The sequence below is a fragment of the Sinocyclocheilus grahami genome, unplaced genomic scaffold (assembly GCF_001515645.1).
Source record: "Sinocyclocheilus grahami isolate Dianchi unplaced genomic scaffold, SAMN03320097.WGS_v1.1 scaffold1278.1, whole genome shotgun sequence".
Classification (NCBI taxonomy): Eukaryota; Metazoa; Chordata; class Actinopteri; order Cypriniformes; family Cyprinidae; genus Sinocyclocheilus; species Sinocyclocheilus grahami.
The window spans coordinates 126,535-144,034 of NW_015506457.1; the positions used below are offsets into that span (position 1 = coordinate 126,535).

Below are 17,500 nucleotides of genomic sequence, written 5' to 3' on the forward strand. Positions count from 1 at the left end.
AGAGAGAGAGAGAGAGAGAGAGAGAGAGAGAGAGAGAGACAGAGAGAGAGAGTGAGTATAGGATCCAGCATACCTGTATGTATGATACCTCTTCAGCCCTAGACCGGAGATTGTAGCATTTAGATTCTCAGATTTTAGTCAACAATTACCCTCGCAGCATGTAGGTAACCGATAGGTGCATAGGAAAAATGACCAAAAAAAAAAAAGGTCCAACTATCCAAACTATCCACACTTGCAAATGTATCAAAATAAAAATGTATTCACTCACAAAGTTTCAGTCCTTGACATTCTTCAGGCATATAATTCTCAGATTTTACACTCAGATTCACTTCTTTCATATCTGTGTATACTCATATATGAAGAGATTACAAAGCAAATAGTGTGTTCATGAACTCAGGGATTCCTATAATTAAATTATTATTATTATTATTATTATTATTATTATTATTATATATTCCTATATATTATATGGGAAGGAAACCAAATCCTTCTGGTGACAGAACACTCATGGATATACATTTAACAACAGAATTACTGTAAGACATGGTCATCCAGAAACAGCTTCTAAGTCTTTGATGGTTTGAAATAAAACAGTGGCTCTTTATTTGTTACTTTCCAGTAGTAATCTAGAAGGACAAATTTGGAGGAAAGGGGAATTCAAGGAAGAGAAGAGTGAAACTGTTCTACTCAGACAAATGCTCCAAACATATGATCAAAGAGTTTTTCTTTTTCTTTTTCTCCATCAACATTTAGCCTCGGGCATAATCTGTGTCTAAACCAGGGCTGAAGAATGAAGAAGCAGGGGCACTGAGCAGCACTGCTCTATTTCTGTGGTTCTTCATGCTCATATACAGTTACATGTTGTAGCAAATTAGCTCCAAAAAGATGAATGATTAATTATAACTCATTTGTAACCTGTTTGTCCAGCAAGCACAGTGTTATTTGTTTATTAATTCTGAGAAATGTTGGGGAAATCAATTTCTTACTGTACAGTACTACTCAGATTAGGGACTTCAGAGTAAAGAATAAAATCATAGCAGTTATAAAAGTTATAGCAGTATTTGATCTTTGATCTCATCTTCAGTGAGCCTCATCACCTCAGTGTTGCCAGTTGGGCTACTAACACTGTTGCCGGGTTGTTGACGTCCGCGGGTTGAAGCGCCCCCAGTAACGTGATATTTAGCCCCTGGAATGCAAATTTTACTGGATGAACCCTGTCGAAAAACATGCATTTTTAACCGGGGAATCCCCCTCAAACACGATTGGGCTAGTTTTGAGTAGCATTAGGGTGGGTTTTGTTGCGAAAACCTGGCAACCCTGCATCACCTACACTCAGTCACACACAAGGCCAGTGAGAGAGAACAAAATCAATAGTTGTGGAACTCGGCTGTCAAGGCTATTTTATTCACTTAAACATCGGATGAAGTGATTATGTTCTCTTTAAAACAGATGATGCCGATGTATTTTTCGATGGGTCTGCTATGTTAGCAATATACATATAAAGTCTACAATAGACAACAGCTTGAAGTTGTCTAGTTTGGCACGGTCTCCCTGCTACACTAATAGTAGTAAGGCTTTCCTCTGTGTGTACTTACCCTTACAAGCACAATTTTAGCTGTATTATTTGTGTCCGCTTGTGTCCAAAGTGTTCAAAGTGCTGAAAACCCCACAGGCTGGCGCCACCTGCTGACAGAATGGTGTAAATGCAGCGAAAACATGTATAATTACACCTTTTACAAACCAATTGCAAATGTTGTTATGAAAGATTATAACAAATAATGAAATACCATTAAATGTGAAGGTTTATTTTATTAATGTGCAGTGCTGGTTGTGTGTGTTATTAGGCAAGGCTTGGCAAACTAGGTCAATCAGAAGCTATTAAATATCATTCTCCTTTTTCTATTATGCATGTAATAAGTATCAAAATTCATTAAATTAATTAAAACTACATTATTAAACCGACTTGAGATCAGTTAAAACCATTATGGGCTCACCAGATCAAATCAATCTAGCAGCGAATCATTGGAATTGTGAAACGTTGATGCTGTTTGCTGAAACCACATGACTTGTCAGGTTGCTAAATGTTTCAGAGATTCATGAAGCCGTGTTTCAGAAGCACCCATCACTGGCGCTAGTTCCTTTCAGACTGAATGTAGACAGAAATAAAGAACTAATTATTGTAGAGGAATGAATCTGAATGATGCTCAGGGAAGATGATCAGCAGAACGCAAGTGATCTCCCAGACTAACCATGTATCAGACACAAACTCTTGCCCAACAACAGAGAGGGTCATAGATTTACTGAAAGACACGATCGCGTGGTTACAGCAGCAGCATCACAAAGAAAGGAAACAAAAAGCTCAAGAAGTTAAATGTGTGCCATCGCTGAGGGTCCCTAAATTCCAGCGTGCACGGCACCTTTTATTCTGCCTTTTGTCCAAAGAAAAACATGGTGTAACATCACCTTTTATGTAATTATAGGGCCCAAAATGTACTCTCATCAGCCATCAAATGCAAGTACATAAAAACTAAATGGTTATTTGATTGATAACTTCAACATAACGTGTGATGAATCGGCGATGAAACCCAGGATGTTCATCCACAGCATAACCACCACTGTGTGTATCAGATTTATCTGTCTAGACCACAAAACATTAACATTACAGCCACACAGTGTTATATTAGCAGGTTAAAAAGCATATTAAATAGTTTGCAATAACAACTCTGTAATAAATGAAAAGAAGATTCAAATATAAGCCTTTACTGTTAAATGCGATTGCCGTTATTATTGAATTTCATTAGTCCCAGTTTTGATTGATGCACGGCTGTTCACGGAAAAGTGAGCAAGACACCACAGTTACAATATCATGATTATAGTTAAATAAGAAAAGACATATAACCAAATCTGGCTACGTTTATTTTCATACTAAATATCTCAACACACATCATTGGACATGACATTAAGCACGACTTGTGTAGACTCATTTAGTAAAACAGGCTTTCCAGCTTTCTTTGGCGTATATTTGTATACTTACACGATCTAATCAATCTCAGCATGCGTTGATTTCGTGTCGCTTCACTAAGCTAAACTTTCATCAAAACTGAAACTAAAACTGAAACTAAACTATATAAAAACTAAATAAAAATGCGTTCACAAAATAAAAACTGAACTAAAACTAACAAAAATATGAATGAAACTAATAAAAACTAAACTGAATTTTATAGCAAATTTGAAAACGATATTAAAATTCAAAACTTTTTCTTGTTCGAGTACTGCAGGTTTGTGGAAATGTAAGCTGTTCTTGCAGCTCGCTGTTCTAAATTAAAAGATTTGGATGATAACTGTGATCTTTTACATGTTAATGACATTAATTAGGAGTAATTTACAAGCAGAGAGCAGAAACCATCCATTGTTCAAGATCATTTGTGATTCATAGAGTTCACATGCATTTTCTGTACGTACGTTCATTTTATGAATCACACGTCACATATTTGAGAAATGATCGTAAGATCAATTTTAGGATGGTTTCTGCGCAGCATTTCATAAATGAGGCCCCTGATTACCTAAAACCTTCAGTTTTGTTCAATCTTTTGCACACTTGCTTGTCTGAAAGATAGAAGTGAATATCATGAAAACAAGAAGATGTCTCAGCAGTCTGCGTCACTATTGCCAGCATCCACATGGAGGTTCAGAGACACACATCCAGCAGAGGACAGCACCGCCTGACAGAGATTCATAGAATAATAGACTCAGTAATATTGTGAAGTATTATTAGAATGTAAAACAGCTGTTTTCTATGTGAATATCTGTTAAACTGTAATGTATTTCTGTGATGTGCAGCTGTATTTTCAGCATCATTCCTCCAGTCTTCAGTGTCACATGATCTTCAGAAATCAGTATAATATGCTGATCTATTATCGGAGCTGGAAACAGTTGCTGATATTTTTTTTGGAACCTGTGATACTTTTTAAAGCATTCTTTGATTAATAAAAAGTTTAAAAGAAGAGAATTTATTTTCAAAATAGAAATATTTTCTAACAATATTCACTACAGTTCAAAAGTTTGGGGTCAGTCAATTTTTTTTTTTTTTTGAAAGAAATTAAAACTTTTATTCAGCAAGGATGTGTTAAATTGATAAGAAGTGATAGCAAAGATTTATATTGTTAGAAAAGATTTATATTTTGATAAATATAAATATATATGTGTGTGTGTGTGTGTGTGAGTGTGTACTGGTTTATATATCCTGGTGGGGACTTAATCCTGACTACACACAGACTCATGGGGACTCGTGTCACGGTGGGGACCTAAATTGTGGTCCCCACAGGTACAAAAGCTTATAAATCACACAGAATGAAGTTTTTGTTAAATCTAAAAATGCAGAAAGTCTCCTGTGAGGGGTAGGTTTAGGGGTAGGGTTGGTGTAGGCAATAGAATATACGGTCTGTACAGTAGAAAAACCATTACGCCTATGGAGAGTCCCTACAAGGATAGCTGACCAGACGTGTGTGTGTGTGTGTATATGCATGTATGTATGGTGTTCCAGTTTAATGTACTGAAATGGGTTTCACGACTGTCTTAAAAAATTTAAAGTTGGTGTGATATTTTTAGCTTAAATGGTTCAAGTTTCATGGATATAAATGGGTTCAGTACTGTCAAAAAAAATCATAATCTGGAAAACAAAGCCTTGTGCATTATAGGGAATAATATTCTGAATATTTTACAGTTGGTTTGATACCTTTAGATCAAATGGTGTTGTCGTTTTTGTCCCTAGAAATTAAGCCTTGTGCAACGTAAAGGGCATATATTTATGTCTATCTGAGTTAGTTTGGGCTCAAAACATAACAGCTGCAAAGAGTTTAATTGGCAAAAAAAAAGAATGTCTAATGAATGTGAAACGTCAAGCTAACTTTACCGCCGTTGACTCCTATAGGCCACCGCAGTCGTCTTTACCTTGATTGCAGTCTTCATCCATCAAAACTTTACTAGCGAGACTGGTTATCCAGCCGAGAAACTGTAGTTTGCGTCTCATCTGGCCATACAGCGGTGGGATGTGTTGACAACCCGTTCAGTCTGTACTTCACACAAGTGTGTGACGTGGGGGTTTGCGCTCTTCAGAGACAATCAGGGAATATGACAGAGCTCGTGTTTTAAAGCCAAACACACTGGAATGAATAATTCACTGAAAACGCAACGTGAGTCTCTGTTCTCTCTGCAATCTCTGATGTAATCAGCCTGGTGTCCTTTATATTAGCGCTGTTTTGGATGGATTGTTTGAATGCATTCACTTACTGGATCATTGGACTGAAAACTTTTCCGGAGTTTAGCGGCTTAAAATGATCTAATCGCAAGAAGAGAAGCGAAATTGGGTTAAAGCTTTAGAATAGAAATTGTGCTTCATTAATTTTGCGGTAATTGCGTTAAATGATTTTAATGCGATCATAATGCACTGCTAGCTGGTTGTCCTGCATCTTCAATAAACAAGCTACAGGTCGTCCAAAATGCAGCGGCTAGAGTCCTTACCAGGTCAAGAAAATATGATCATATTACCCCAATTCTACAGTCTCTGCACTGGCTACCTGTTAAGTTCCGTATCAGTTACAAAATATTATTACTTGCCTATAAGTCCTTTAATGGGTTAGCTCCTGCGTACCTAACTAGTCTTCTACCACGCTACAATCCATCACGCTCCCTAAGGTCGCAAAATTCTGGACTTTTGGTAGTACCTAGGATATCAAAGTCCACTAAAGGAGGTAGAGCTTTTTCGCATTTGGCTCCCAAACTCTGGAATAGCCTTCCTGATACCGTTCGGGGTTCAGACACACTCTCTCTGTTTAAATCTAGATTAAAGACACATCTCTTTGGCCAAGCATTCAAATAATGCATCTCATAATCTTGTACTGCAGTTATATCTGATCAAATGCACATTATTATTCTTTAGTTTGGGTTAAACAAATACATTTTGCTTGGTTGGAACAGCAGCTACAGTAATTTAATCTTTTGAACTTCCGCATCAAGGTAAGCCAGCTCATAAACTTCCGGGTGAAAGGTCATTTGATGTTGTGGTATTTGCAGGTTAGAGGGCAGCACCTTCAAATAGTGAAGCTATACTCTAGTAGTTACATAGGCAGAAAAAGTCAGAACTAGAAGTTATTTATGTAACTTATTATTTAATCTATATGTGAAAACAAAGTAACAATAGCTTACCTTAATGAAATGAAGGCAGCTAAATTTAATTCAACCATTAGTTTTCATACTTTCCCTTTCGACATACAACAGAGAAAGAAATGGGTGATTAATATAAGAGACAGTTTAATTATATCTCACCATACACGTGTGTGTCAGAAGAGCTCACCGAGCTGCAGAAGTAGGAGGCAGGCGAAGCCTGAAGCCTGGTGCCGTACCTGTGCCTCTCCCTTGGAATAACTACTCTCTTGGAGTGAGAAGGCTTGGGGTTTGGGAAAGGAGAATGAAACCAGTGTATGGAAACTGTGGAAGATGCTGACCATATATCTACCAATGACCACGATTACAGCACAGCTCCACAACCCATGTTTGTTGACTTGGTTCTGGAAGAAAACGAAAGTCTTTGCAAAGAAATCGTCCAGCTGAGGCAGCTGCTGGCGCATCGATTAGCAGGTTCCGACAGGGACATCCGATTCTACACCAGGTATGTAGACATATTTGATTATTCGGGTGTTACCTCGCTAATAGTCTCTATTGTTATGACTCATTTGTCCAACTTAGACAACTAACAGTTCCAATGAATATCAGGTGCAGTGGTAAAGTTCAGTATGTTTTACTCAGTGTGTAGCATCTAGTACAGTATAGTTACACAACATTAAAATAAAAACCCATATCTAAATGTAAAAAAAGAGACTATATATAACTATATCTTACAAATATAATTTACACATTAACACATATATAAAAATATATTAAGTGAGGGTCATTTTTTAATCATAATTTTTTACCTAACCTACCTAAGTCTCTGAGAACATGTCTTTTCTTCGCCACTTGTTTTTTTCTAACCCTGAAGACTCAATGAGCATTTTGCTGTCCAATAGTCATGCCTTAACATTGCAAATTCTAGTATTGCATTAGTATTGCATCCTTCTCACAGGCATTTAATAACTTTTGACTTTTCAGTGTGAGCTAAATCAGTTTTTTTGGCTTATTTTATCTGTAAAAGAACACCTGCTTAATAATTCTGCACACCTGAATATAAGGAGTTTTTCACTTCCAGCATTCATGGACAATTATACAAACCCAATTCCAAAAAAGTTGGGACACTGTACACATTGTGAGTAAAAAAGGAATGGAATAATTTACAAATCTCATAAACTTATATTTTATTCACAATAGAATATAGATAGCATATCAAATGTTGAAAGTGAGACATTTTGAAATGTCATGCCAAATATTGGCTCATTTTGGATTTCATGAGAGCTACACATTCCAAAAAAGTTGGGACAGGTAGCAATAAGAGGCCGGAAAAGTTAAATGTACATATAAGGAACAGCTGGAGGACCAATTTGCAACTTATTAGGTCAATTGGCAACATGATTGGGTATAAAAAGAGCCTCTCAGAGTGGCAGTGTCTCTCAGAAGTCAAGATGGGCAGAGGATCACCAATTCCCCCAATGCTGCGGCGAAAAATAGTGGAGCAATATCAGAAAGGAGTTTCTCAGAGAAAAATTGCAAAGAGTTTGAAGTTATCATCATCTACAGTGCATAATAATATCCAAAGATTCAGAGAATCTGGAACAATCTCTGTGCATAAGGGTCAAGCCCGGAAAACCATACTGGATGCCCGTGATCTTCGGGCCCTTAGACGGCACTGCATCACATACAGGAATGCTACTGTAATGGAAATCACAACATGGGCTCAGGAATACTTCCAGAAAACATTGTCGGTGAACACAATCCACCGTGCCATTCGCCGTTGCCGGCTAAAACTCTATAGGTCAAAAAAGAAGCCATATCTAAACATGATCCAGAAGCGCAGGCGTTTTCTCTGGGCCAAGGCTAATTTAAAATGGACTGTGGCAAAGTGAAAAACTGTTCTGTGGTCAGACGAATCAAAATTTGAAGTTCTTTTTGGAAAACTGGGACGCCATGTCATCCGGACTAAAGAGGACAAGGACAACCCAAGTTGTTATCAGCGCTCAGTTCAGAAGCCTGCATCTCTGATGGTATGGGGTTGCATGAGTGCGTGTGGCATGGGCAGCTTACACATCTGGAAAGGCACCATCAATGCTGAAAGATATATCCAAGTTCTAGAACAACATATGCTCCCATCCAGACGTCATCTCTTTCAGGGAAGACCTTGCATTTTCCAACATGACAATGCCAGACCACATACTGCTTAATTATAGCCATTCAACATTACAGTATAATTGAAAGCCATTATTTTTAACATCTAATGGGCTCTGAGATATATAACAACTTTTTAATTTAAGTGATTTTAAAACAATCTTCGCATAAACTATATTATATATACATAACCTATACATATTAATCTTTATTCAAGCTACAAAAGTTAATCAGCGACTAGAACGGTCCAAGAATTTCTCTTTTTCTTTTGTTCTTTGGTTTACATCAATGACAGACTTAAGCGGGTTTCACTTTAAAATCAGCGCTGTCTCTTTAGAACCTGATGCATATGACGTGGAGCTGACACACATCTGATTTTCTCCCAACTCTTTAATACGTTAACAACAGATCCTGTACATTTGTGGAAACAGTTCAAAATAAAACATTAGCCAAAAGTTGGGTTGGGTATTGAAAACCGGTTCCATTTTAGAACCGGTTCCAAATTTCCAAGAACCAGGTATTCGATAAGACGTCTGCATTTCGATTCTGCTTAACGATTCCTGCATTCGCATTTTAATGTGATTAAAAACTATTTAAGTGCAGGAACGGAAAGAACGTGCACCCTGTTTGCGTGCAGCGTACACGAAGAGAACAGAGGTCGGTACGGGTGTATTTCCACTGTAGAAAAGGTTGTTCCGGGCCGAAACTGACAACTTTCATATTTGTCGACCAATATGCAGAAAACTAGGTCAGTATATCATCATAAACACAGCCGTTTTTGTCTTACGTGAACGTAAACCGATGAGAAAGAAAACACACATGTACAGTATTTTTAGATCTGCATGCGTTCGGTGTTAAAGAGACAGCTGCCTAATCAACGTGCTGCCTGTCATTAATGTTAATCTAAGAACAAAAGAACCTGGCCAGGATTTCTATATTGCCTAAAATATCTAGGTTTTGGCTTTGTTTGCGTGTGCAGACCGATTGGTGTATGACATCAAAATACCATACAGACAGTTCCTTATGCTTTCAAAATGCTCTCGAGGTATTTTGATCTCATACACTGATCGGTCTGCACACGCAAACAAAGCCAAAACCTAGATATTTTAGGCAATATAGAAATCCTGGCCAGGACGCATCCTGGGAAAATGGCATGTATGGTCACCTTATTTTACAGTTACCTGAATCTAGAAGTAACTCATGGCTTTCTCAATGAATGCCATTCATTCATTGTGCTTTGTTGACTTGTGCCAATCTCAGTTTGGTGTGTCGTGACCTCTGTTGTTGCTAGAGAAGCCATGTGCAGCTGCTGATGGGGAGTCAACACAAAACAGCACTCCGAGGGACCCAGACGGTAGTGGTGCGGTGGTATGTGGACAGGTCTTTGGTGGGCTCCAAGCTGGAAGTTGATAAGAGAGTACACTCCCTTCTTGTACTTTTCCAAAAGCACTGTCCACCAAAGGCACATGCCCTGAAATCCCCATGTGGTTATTAAAGGAGCTGTTTCTCTCGACATGGCTTCACAAACAGGCACGTGCACACATAGACATCAAAGGGGGCTTGAGCACCTGCCCTTTTTCTTCCTCAAGAGAAAGCCCCCTTTTTTTCTGGCCAATGATAATGAATGCAGAAAAACGATTTTTCATTTCTCAAATAAATGAATATATATGTGTGTGTTACTGTTTGCGCACAGCTTTCCCTGTCAAAAAAAAATAAAAAAATTATATATATATATATATGGGGAAGTTGTGGCCTAATGGTTAGAGAGTCGGACTCATAACCCAAAGGTTGTGGGTCTGAGTCTCGTACGGCAGGGATTGTAGGTGGGGGGAGTGAATATACAGCGCTCTCTCCCACCTTCAATACCACGACTGAGGTGCCCTTGAGCAAGGCACTGAACCCCCAACTGCTGTGTGTGTGCGCGTGTGTGCACACACACACACACTTTGGATGGGATAAATGCAGAGCACTAATTCTGAGTATGGGTCAACATACTTGGCCACATGTCACTTCACTTTATATATCCGGTCGGGTCAGGAAATGTTGAGACTCTGATCAGCACATATCAGAGTTTTGGAAGTTGGAAAGTGAAGCCCTCCCTTTCCAGTGTGTTTGACTTGCTGTGGAGGTGAGTGGTGATGAACAAAAGACTAAGCTACCTGTGCCTCGAATTTACAGCTAATTATTAATGACAAAAGGCAAATATAGTTCATTTGTCTTGCTAACATCCATGACTCATGAGAGCTGCCATGTAAGTTACCTAAAGTCTAGTCTAGTCTTAGACCAGTGCGCGCTCTGTCACTGCATGATTCAGTTTATTAAAATGCATTTAGAATGATCACAAAATTCAAGAGGTCGGGGCAGAAATGTAAATTTATATAATTTCATATATTAGTAATCAGTATCACGCGAAGACTGACGTTTTTTCCACCAAAAAGCAGCATGATTACAAATGTGACACTGATTTTATACAGCGGTTCAATAAACAAGAATTTAATATTAAGACATTTACATTTTAGACACAATATTGACTGTTTTTGCTCTATTTCACCAACAAATATAATTCCAATTGGGTCTCTGAGCAACATGACGGTGTTTCGCTCCTGAATGAATCAAGCGTTTAAATGATTCGGTTCGGTCACAATGACTCACTTATTAACAGTGACTTGCTGCCACCTGCTGACGGTTTTAGTTTCACAGTTATAGTATCTTTTCTTTTTTTTCCCCATAATTTCAAATATCAGTATTCAACGTTTTATGTCTAATATATCAAAACAGTATTAATGCATTTGTAACTGCAGGTTAAATGCATTCATGTCCTGCATTAAACAGTGTGTAAATGCATCTAAATGCCTCTTCCTATGCAGCTTCTGTGTTTCCTCTGCATTGCAGATTCATTTTGTCAGTACTGATTTCATTTGTTTGGTAACAGCCCAAATGTATTATTATTCTAATTGACTGATTCAATTTAAGAATTTGACTGAAAAGATGATGTAAAAATGCCCTTAAAAGGTAAAAATCTATTTAAACTTTTTGGAAAAGATGAATTTCTATCACTGCTGTGAACTGATCTCCACACAGAACATGAAGAATATAAAAACATTAGGAGTCAGCTGTCCACAGCAGTCCTTAAGATATCAGCACAAGAACACACTCAGCAAAATATCGTCTCATTATCCTTATCGATAAAATCCCAGAAATTATTATAATTATAATATTGCACACCCTTCATATATTTAATGTTTTATTTAGAAAAACATTTAAATAAATATGAGAAGTGCCCTTTTTTCCACTTGAGCCCCTGCCCCTCAAAATGTCTGAGCACGTCCCTGTTCACAAATATCATTCAGCCGCAGAACTGACATGTCAGGAAGGCCACAGGTCATGTTACAGGCAGCTTTATACAGTTTGCTCCTGAAAACATACATATGACAACATATACAGTGTTAAAGGTTCTTGTAACGGGCAGATAAGAATAAATCAAACCATTTAGAAAAAAGTACAACATTTTAAATACACATTTTCAATACATGTACAGTATGTAGCAAAAGCACTTCCCATTCCTACACCTTACCTGATGCCTTCTGCCAGTCTTCTCTCCTTGGGCCTTGCTGACAATACCACCATTTCATTTGTTGGAGCAGGCTTAAAGCCCTGCAAACAAATACTGCATAAGAACTTGTTTACTTTGTGCTATGTTTAGTTTAATTTAGCTCAATGATTACATATTCTTATAAAAAAGAATGCTGCACTCTCTGTGTTATTGGAAGTTGGTGTGAGTTGAAATGAAAACAAGAAAGAAAAAAAGATTACATCACAAAGATAGGATAATATTATAATGTGTATTAATTGTGATAGTGTTGACCAACATCACCTGGGTCCTGTGTTTGTGGCATTGCTGCTCAGACCCTAGGGGTCAGCTGTTGCTCCCTGCTGGCTGTAATGTGCTGTGTGGTAGAGCAATGATGCAATATGATTACATACAGCAAGCCCTGCAACACACCAGCACTGATAGGCCAACAGCTCCTCTGCCGCCATCTACTGGTTCTAGTGTTCATTTGATGTCTTTTTTTTATTTAAATTTTAAAAGTGTTTACCACAAAGTATATTTTGTTCGTCCCATTAAAAACGAAAATAACTTAAACTGGATCATTTTAGAGCTTTACAGTGCTGGAAATAGATGTGTGAAATTCATATGAAAGTCATTTAAAAGGGCTGGAACTTCTCTCAAAATGTTGTACAAACCCTGAAATGAATTACATTTGATAAGTCATCACTTTTACATTGTCATTTTGCAGACGCTTTTATCCAAAGTGACTTACAATTGGGGAATACATAAAGTGATTCTTCTTAAAGAGGCAAACAGACACAAGAAGTGCTCGTAATACCAAGTTTTAGGCATTGTTCAAATAAGTACAAGCTATTTTTATTTTTTTTTATTTAGGATGAAGTCTTCAGCTGTCGCATGAAAATGGTCAGGGATTCAGAATTCCGGTTAGGAGTGGGAAGAGCATTCCACCAGCCAGGAACGGTGAACGAGAATGTTCTGGAAAGTGATTTTGAGCCTCTCTGTGATGGTACCACGAGGCGTCGCTCATTAGCAGATCTCAGGCCGTGCACATTTTACTTTCACTTAGCGGCAGTTTGGCGTCAATTGCTTGAATGCAACTACAAAATACAATGTCAAACTCACTTTAGCCTATATATAAAACATAGAACTTTTATTAACAAAACAAATAAAAATACACCATGCTATAGGGCAAGCTATGCCATTAATGTACTGACACAAAAATATATAGTGTATTCTATTAATTCTCACAGAAGCAAAGCAGCAGATGTTATAAATAAAAAAAGTTAACAATGTTATTGAATAGAATATATTAAAACCGTTATTACACAACATAGGCCTATTCTTATAGGCTACACAGACAAAACAGTCGGAGATGCGTTTATGCATTTTTTTTTCTATTTTACGCATTAGAAGTAAATCAAGACTTCGCAAGTTCTCTTGTAAAATAAAATAATAAAAAAACAACAACATGGAATAAACTGTGTAGGCCTACAGAAAGTGAGTCAAGAACTCTCAACATTAGGCTACTAAAAAGGTCAGTTTAATCTCACAAAAACTACACTGCATCTATCTCTTACACTGCATCTTTGTTTATGATGAATTCAGTGTTTGCATGAACACCACTTTTATTATTATTATTATTGCAGTTTTGATGTTCAAATAGCTGCAGTCAGGGCCTAAAACTAACACTCGCCAAGCGCCAAATGCGAGTAAAAATCAGCGATGGTGACTCCATGTAAGAGTGTCAGTCGCCAGTTGGTGGGTACAACTTTTACGAATTATAACAATGAAATGAAGTGAAAACAACAGCCATTTTTAAATAGCTGTTCTGTCATAAGCGACAAGAGCGACTCGAATAATAGGATACAAACGGGCTGATAAGGTCAGAGCAGTGTGATGGCCAGCTTGTCCCTAGACACGGTTCTAATAACTTTTAGCTGAGAAGATATTGCTGCTTCATTTTTCGGAAGATTAACTTTTCCCTTCTTTATTCTTCATAACCCGAGAATGTGGCGACACATGCCTGGGTTACGCTGCCTAAACGGTGCAGTGAAGTATAGTTTGAAAGGCTGCGTGTTCGGCTGTTACACAGACGCTGAGCCGCTTCAGACAGCGCATTAATAGCACTTCAATGCACGAAAACACACACAATTATGTCAAAATGCTTGTTGTTACCTTGTAAACATAGTCTTAAATGAGTTATAAAGTTTTAAATGACTGTAAAGAGTTGGGAGAAAATCGGATGTGTCAGTTTTAAAGAGACAGCGCTGATTTTAAAGTGAAACCCGCTTAAGTCTGTCATTGATGTAAACCAAAGAACAAAAGAAAAAGAAATTCTTGGACCGTTCTAGTCGCTGATTAACTTTTATAGCTTGAATAAAGATTAATATGTATAGATTATGCATATATAATATAGTTTATCTAAAGATTGTTTTAAAATCGCTTAAATTGAAAGTTATATATCTCAGAGCCCATTAGATGTTAAAAATAATGGCTTTCAATACTGTAATGTTGAATGGCTAAAATTAATAGGTATTATTGAGGGAAAATGCACCAGCAGGACAAATTAAAAACAGTGTAAATATGTTTAGTTGTAGAAGTAATAACTGCCTGTTTTTGCAAAAAGAGTTTCATGGCCGGTAAAAAAAAATGTTTGGCCGGTAAATTTGATCATGTCACCGGCTGTTGGCAGGTGTAGCAAAAAGTTAGTTTTAGACCCTGGCTGCAGTACTCTGACTTTGCCACAAGGAGAAGTGCGTACGCCTGCTCAGACCCTGACGTGACGGTAAGTACTTTTCCACGTCAAATACCGTTTTTATAAATATGAACGTTGCCATGGTTTTTAGCGTACGCACACTCTAAGATCAAATCTGTGCATATGCACATTTTATAAATGAGGCCCCGGGTCTGTTCGGACAACATAACAGTGGTGGCTTACATCAATCACCAGGGTAGTCTCAGGTCACGTCCCCTTTACAGGATGGCTCGACACCTTTGTTTTTGAGCACAAAAAGGGTGGTTCATGTGCCAGGCAGTCTGATCCTTGACGCGGATATGCTGTCCAGAGGCAATGTAGCTCCAGGGGAATGGACCCTACATCCTCAAACGGTTCTGAAAATCTGGTCTGTTTTCAGGAAAGCAGAAGTTGAGCTCTTCGCCTCGGAAGACAACTCTCACTGCGAAACTTATTTCTCAATAAAGCGAGATGCTCTGGCCCACGATTGGCCCAGTGCTCGCCTATATACCTTCCCCCTGATCGCCCTGATTCCTCAGGTCATCAGACGGGTCAGGGAGGGCAAGTGCTCAGTCCTCCTGGAGGCCCCCGCTCTGGAGGAACCAGGCCTGGTTACCCGAGTTAGTGCAGCTCTCAGCAGCAGATCCATGGCCGATCCCACTGAGCAAGGACCTTCTCTCGCAGGCGAAATGCAAGATTTGGCATCCCCGGCCAGAGCTGTGGAGCCTTCATGTATGGAGCCTCAACGGGAGCTTAGCCAGCTCCCAGCAAGAGTGAGTAAAACCATTTTAGAGGCTAGTTCAGATTTACTGTATTAAAAATACAGGCCCCACAGCAGCAATCAAATATTTTTTTTTTCAGTACTTTGCATGTTCATCTTTATGTTTGCTGAGAGACTCAATGTTCTGTGGCATCGAGCTGTTACACAAAACATGCACACAAGATGCAAAGCATTATTCGCACAGTAACTCTACACACAAACCTTGAATTATTAGTCAAACTACAAACAGATATGACACCTGTATAACACGACTACCGTCTTTCGCTTGTTCAGTGGGCTGCAGGTGTTCATCTTCATTCACTGTGATCCACACACGTACTGGATCTCAGGTTCACTGTTTTGTGTCAGTGATCACAGTTACACTCACTGTTGATGCCCGAGTTCCTGCTTTAGGGCCTGTGTTTGTTTTTTCATTGTTCGTGAGAGCAAACACTTCTCAACCGAATGCAGTTATTGAGATCATCTGAAATTGAAGTGATAAGGATCCGTGGTGTGGTGTATTTCCATGGGATGTGCCATATTTTCCAGTTTAATTTCAACCTGGAGCCAGAAGAACAACCCTTGTTAAAATCTAAAGATAGAAAAACTCCAGGAAAGGAGACAGCATTTATTTCTTATTTCATTTTTATTATTATTATTTTTTTTTTACAAATAACTTATCTATTACAAAGACAGTTTCCCCAGCTAATCAAAAACAATGATTTACTCCCCCTTTTCTTTTAAAACCCATAAACACATGACAGACAGATCTGATTATTTCTTTGGTTTTCTCAAAAGTTAGCACAGAGACTAATGTCTTTGGAGCCAAAAATAGCCTCATCTCGGAAACAGAGAGCAGAGCGAATAAACGTTCTCCACAGCCAAGTTATTTTTAGCCTGGATACCAGAAACCAGCATTTGGAAATTGTATTTATTGGTTTTATAAATAACAATCTCATTCAGCTTTTCAATGCACAATTTATGCATTAGCACTCTCATAAGGATGGATCACAAAACATTTGTTTTAGTTCAATCAACTAATAAAGTCACCAAACTGCAACTTTATTACAGTTTAATAATAATAAAGATTAAATTCTGTAACATCTGTAAGTTAAGGCACTGTGCATATTGCCACAAACCATGATCCGTAACAGAGACCCACATAAAGACCGAAGGCACATGGTGAAATATTTCGCTGCACTCAGAGACATGACGCCTGTGCTTTGGCAATTTACAAATCCTGAAGCATAGAAGGCAGCGGCGAGCACTCGGTGTGTTAAAGCCCTTGTGAACACTCGTCCGCTGTTCGGAGGACACACGCACACAAGTCTTTCCTCTCAGACCCACATTACTGCAAACAATGGGAAAGAGCTCCATCAATGCATAGCAGAGAAACATCCCTTTCATGGCACAAAGGTATCAGTTCCTCTCATAGTAAACCTAGATTCCAGTTGTCACACAGGAACGTGTTTGTTATCTTGGGCTTTATGGACTGCCTGTGAACTGCTTCGAGGTCAAGTACCTTATTATTAATAAAATCTAGATCTTTTTCAGTTCAGTTTTGCTGCGTCTGCAGCTCGTACGCTGAATAGAGTGCTTGACAGAGCACTGTTTGCTGCACGCTGTTTCAGCATCCCTTTAGCTTCTCACAAACGCTCCATACTCATCTGAGAGAAACAAACGAAACAACAACAGAGAAATAAATGACGTCTATAAAGCTATACTTACAGGAAATACATGTGAATTCTTAAGAAAGAAAAGCTCGTTCTAAAACTATGTACAGTAAAATCTGTGGCGGAGACTCCTCTGTAAACTGTACATCTAAAACATGCAGGGTTTTTTTTTCTTTTCTTTTTTGCATTTCATTGATCAAACAGAAGAACTGTGAGTTGAGCAGATTCCGCCCATGATCCTTTGGGAACAGCACTGATAAAGCAGTCACGATCAGTTCCCATGAAAAAGGCACACTGGCATCCAAAGCCACATCTGTAAACCGCGTGTGGATGAAGTAAACGTGTCAATATCACCGGCAACACGAGCCTCTTCACGGATCAAGCGGGGAAGTTTCCCTTGATCTCCCACACGACACGACACACACACGCACACACACACACACTGTACA

At 38.4% G+C, this 17,500-nt stretch overlaps 1 protein-coding gene across 4 annotated transcripts in view; it reads right to left on the minus strand.

Annotated features, from left to right (window-relative positions):
* Positions 1 to 16,036: 16,036 nt before the first annotated feature.
* Positions 16,037 to 17,500, minus strand: part of tab2 (TGF-beta activated kinase 1 (MAP3K7) binding protein 2) — a 66,419-nt gene continuing 64,955 nt past the window's right edge. For all 4 annotated transcript variants that reach the window (XM_016254746.1, XM_016254745.1, XM_016254743.1 and 1 more), the window contains one exon: positions 16,037 to 17,500. This exon is cut by the window's right edge and continues 230 nt beyond it. The gene's annotated coding sequence lies outside the window, so the exon portion shown is untranslated.